Below are 4,764 nucleotides of genomic sequence, written 5' to 3' on the forward strand. Positions count from 1 at the left end.
TGTGTTCTGTATATATAAATATATATTTAGTGGAAAGTATCTATCATCATATATATATATTTTTTTTTTCCAATAACAGAAGCAAAAGGGTGTTCACTAATTTGTTCACGCCCGAGGAAGCACAGAATCATATGCAGTGCCCACCCAGATCTAGATGGAAGAATGTGCTGTTAGGACAGAATATGTAGCCAATGAAGGATGCAGTCTGTTACCAAGAGCCATTTGGACATCTTCCATACACATATCTAGAATTCATTAAAATGTGGAGCACAGAGCCAATAAACAATGCACAGCCCACTTTATAGCACAAGCATCCTCCACCACAGGAAGCCATCTTAGAATCTACGACCATTTCAGAAAGTGCAAATTAAAGCTAAAGCAGGAGATTTTTTTTAAAGCAAAAAAGATGACAAAAATCATCATAGCTCACATGATTATAATCCTCCTTCCTAGGTGACTTTTTATCTGTAATACCACAATTCCCTAAAATTCCTTCCATTTTAATATCTTTTCAACCAGTGTTTATTGACATTTGCCTTTTCACTATTTACATGGAAATGTTCAATATTCACATGAACGCTTTCATCATTTCCCGCCTAAAGTGATCGATGTCACGTGTTTGCTAATTTTTCTGCCTCGAACAAAGACAAACCTATTCATACATAGCAGCCATGAATATACGTGTTATTTCTAATATTTGCTAATTTACCATATCTTCCACATAAATATTTACCTAACTTCACCAGCTTTAAACCAATTCAAATCAAACTGGCAACAGACCAATTGGCAGTATTAAAATGTTTTTATAAAATAAGAACCGTACCTTGCTTATGTTGTATATCCAGAGGTGAAGCTCATAGAAATCCAATCCTAAATTACGAGGCATCTTCTGTATATCCCCAAACAGGAAAAAGAGATTTGTAATCCAATGTTGTAGAAATCTTGTGTTTGATCCATGTGTAGCTATAATATTATACGAAACAAAACCCACCACATTTTCATCTCGTAGACCCTATGCCAGAATCGCACAGAACCCATCGCATTGCAAACCTCCATTAGCAACCGTTTGGCAAATACGTATTTAATCCAAATTTGACCGAAGCTTCTTGGAATGTCAATGTATCCTAATTAAGTACGGCTAAAATAAAAGAAATATAATTGTTTTAATGTAATTTATATTTAATTGAAGGGAAAAAAGGCAGTGCTTAATGATATAGTTTACAAAAACTGATAATATTGAAAACATGTAGCATCTTAATCTTATGTTACTTTATGCAAGGATATACAGACAAAAATATTGGTGTGTACATTCAATTTTACACAACACTTTGCAAATGCAGATGTACTACTATATTACTATTTCAATAATAACATTCTTTTTAATTCAAACTTCATTTGTTTTTAGAATTTAAGCATGATTGAATTTTTGCTTTTGCCCTTTTAGGAAGATCTTGATGAAATAGAAAAACAGTAACTTGGTGATGTAAAGTGGTCCAATACTATCTGACATGGTACTGTAGCAAGAGAGCGCTGTTGTAACGAAACAATGGCTCATTGATATGAATAAAGTGGCAAGGTCTTTTTCTCTTAGTGTTATCATTATACACACAGACAACCACAAAATCTAGATTTAAATAAATAATAATAAAGCAGAGAGAGTTTACAAAGCTTTTAAGCTCTTTAAAATGCCAGTTGGCTAAAAGTGCCCTAAACAAAATCACATCGCTATTATTTTTTTTATTTTCGATGCCACTTTTAACAAAGAGGAAAAGAAATTGTTGAAACATTACAATAAATGTATATGATAAATGCAGATGAATTTTGTTCTGAAAATATAATGACTGTATTAACATGGGTTTATCAACATTTTTCAGTTTGTTAAATAAAATGGGATTTTTTGTAACATATGGGATGATGAACACACAAAACATTCTTTTGTCTAACATCTGGATAAATTTCTTTTATGTGGTTACAAACACATCCAGCCATACAAAGTAGTACAACATTCTGAACCTAGAATGTAGATTTAACTATTTCCTTCTTATGTTTTTAAACAATAGAGTATGAATCGCAAAAGGGGACTGCCCTAACTTTGTGACCCATCTGCGTCACTCCCTTAGAACAATGGGAAACACTTCCGAATAATATAATTATCAGCAACTTTTGTTCAATTGTTATTAATATTACAATATTCTAGTAACCCAAATATTGCAATTGTTTAATCCTGTAAATCTGACCTATAACTTACGATACGTGCCCATCCCATTTAATCAGATGTTTAGGCATATACAATACAGCCAAATGCAAATATTTTCATTTCTTTGCAAGCAAATAGTATACATTTACAAACAGAACAAAAACAATAATAATAGCTTAAAAATGTGTTGTTTTTTTTAATCATTCCACCAAAGTGCATTCGTATCAAAACTTTACGCTGGAAGCAAACTTCTTAAAAGTTTGGCAACTTTTTTTCTACCATGTAATTTTGCATACCAAGTTAAAAATCCCCCTTTGAATGGGATTAAAATGCTTTTTAAAAAATCGCAGTTAATAAACTTTTCCAGCAAGCCTGTGCGTTACATATTTAGCATAATGAGATGCATAATTAATTCACCATAATAGTTAAAGTGAACTTCTGAGTAAATAATGAGTATTTGTGAATATTTTTTACTCCAGATACTATTTAGTGCCAAGAGAAAGAAAGAATATTTATCAGGGACAGAGGCTATGTGGTACTCATCTTAAACTGAAAAGTTTGTTAGAGTTTAAAAAGAAGTTTAAGACTCTCCTGAGCAGAATAACACAAGCAGTGCCTAAGATTATGTTGTGTTTTGTATGGATAAAGAAATTGAGCTGCAATGAGTTGAGGTTACACCTGATTCCTGCCCACCCACATCCCACTTACATATTGCAACTCACCTCTGCAAAGAAACTTCAAAAGCTCCTTTGTGACTTGCAGGTATCCAGGAGCAGCAGCTGGGAAGACTTCACATTGCAAAGCATGGAAGTTAGGGACTGGCTGTGAGATAGGGATGCAGATAAAGAGTTCTTGAGACTTTTCCTTTTGTTCAAGTTCCCCGAGCAAACAAAGAACTGGAGCGCTGCAGCAGCAGGTTTCTCACTCCCACCCTCGCCCTCCTCCCTTGTCTACTCAGGAGCCCACATCCACCCAATGTTCTTCCAAGACTTTATCTGCAAACTTTTGCCCCAGATCAGCTGCACCCTAAAACTCTTACACCCAGACACTCTAGTGTAAAAATAAAAAAAAACTTCTCTGGCTGTTTGCTGGAGAGATCCCTGAGAGGAACAAGTCAGAAGAACCAGAGCCCAAGTGTCCAGGGATGTCCCCTCTTTGTGTTGGCTCCTGATGATGAGTCTCCTGTAATTCATCCCTTTCACATGTTACAAATGTATAGAGTCTGATCGTGATGCTGATGAAGATATTAGGTGTGAAGCATGCAGTCCCTGATCACTGTCCCATCCTGTCCACTCCCCTCCCATAGCTCATTGTCCTTGGACTTGGGTTCAACAACAAAGAGATGAGCTAGGCGTCACACCATCCTACCTGTTGCTCAGACAAGCAGCAAAAACAAGTCTGCCTCAATCCTTCCGAACTTTCACTTGTTTCACAAAACAAATTGGGACCAGAATGAGTTTATAGCACCTCCCACTAAACAAAAAAAATAGTCTTGGTGCAGGACAGGGATGGGTATCCACAGCAACTGTGCATTTGTGCTGTGACTTTCCTCCATTGCCATCAGCAGACAAGTGAGTTCATGATAAGGGAATAAGCTAGGGGGGCATGGTAGAAAAGTTGTCTTTTTCCATAGAAGAGTTGGTAGTCTGCTCCTCATCTCTTTTCTGCTTACTAACTGCATGTTCCAACAGCAGAGAGGGAGGAGGAGGCAGTTCAAAACAAACACAGCCTTTAAAGGCACAGCTCATAACTACAGCTATCTGGTCCTGTTCTGGGTTTTCATATTTATAAGAATAAAGTGATGGTCAGTGTGGCACAAAGAGGTTTGCTGCTAAAAGGTTTGTCCAGCCTTTGTTTTTTTATTTTTATTTAACTTAGCAGAAGAATAAAAAAAATCACTTTCAAGAACTTTTGCCAAAGTTTTCTGCAATGGGGAGGTACTGCACCCATCACAATTTATATTGCTCTACTGGTGCTGTTAACATCTGGAAAATGATTTTATTTATTTATTTTTAAACACTAAACAAATAATTAATATTCAAATCATAGTTAAAGATCTTTACAATATTTTGCAAGCATTATTGTTTACTATACATACTAAGAAATATAATATTCATATATTGTCCATGCATTCAATAACTTAATGGTAATGTCACTTACCTGGAGCAAATCAAAAGTCCACAGCTTCTTTGTTTTAAGAACAAAGATTTTAGGAAGAAGAAAATAAAATAAAAAAAGCTATATGCAAGTTATTGCTTTGTGAATATTTTCAGATGGGATGGTGATGGTTTACAGTAGGAAGTGTCCCATACTGTAAATGATGCAGGTAAGACACATAAAGGGGTCTGTAATCCCCCAGAAGTGAAGGAGTTCATTGTTACTGGATGTCCTCTCCCTCCCTTTCTCTTCAGCTCTTCCCAGCAGAACAAAGAGACTGTGCTCACAGCTTGGTGTGCAAGTTTTAAACAGGCTGACGTACTTCGCAGGAGCTACTTCACAACTTTGCAAACTCTGGCTTTTCAAGAACAGATGATGGGTAGCTGAGGAAAAGGATGACAAAGGCTGAA

At 35.9% G+C, this 4,764-nt stretch overlaps 1 long non-coding RNA gene across 13 annotated transcripts in view; it reads right to left on the reverse strand.

Moving 5' to 3' along the window:
• Window positions 1-4,512, reverse strand: part of LOC140330974 (uncharacterized) — a 240,975-nt gene extending 236,463 nt beyond the window's left edge. For 12 of the 13 annotated variants that reach the window (XR_011920837.1, XR_011920838.1, XR_011920827.1 and 9 more), the window contains exons 1-2: window positions 2,920-3,840; window positions 824-1,138 (exon numbers count right to left, since the gene is read on the reverse strand). This is a non-coding gene — a long non-coding RNA (uncharacterized lncRNA). Of the gene's footprint in view, window positions 1-823; window positions 1,139-2,919; window positions 3,841-4,357 lie in introns of those variants that run through there. The other variant, XR_011920836.1, reaches the window with a different exon arrangement.
• Window positions 4,513-4,764: the final 252 nt, after the last annotated feature.

This window comes from Pyxicephalus adspersus, chromosome 5, assembly GCF_032062135.1.
Source record: "Pyxicephalus adspersus chromosome 5, UCB_Pads_2.0, whole genome shotgun sequence".
NCBI classification, from domain to species: domain Eukaryota; kingdom Metazoa; phylum Chordata; class Amphibia; order Anura; family Pyxicephalidae; genus Pyxicephalus; species Pyxicephalus adspersus.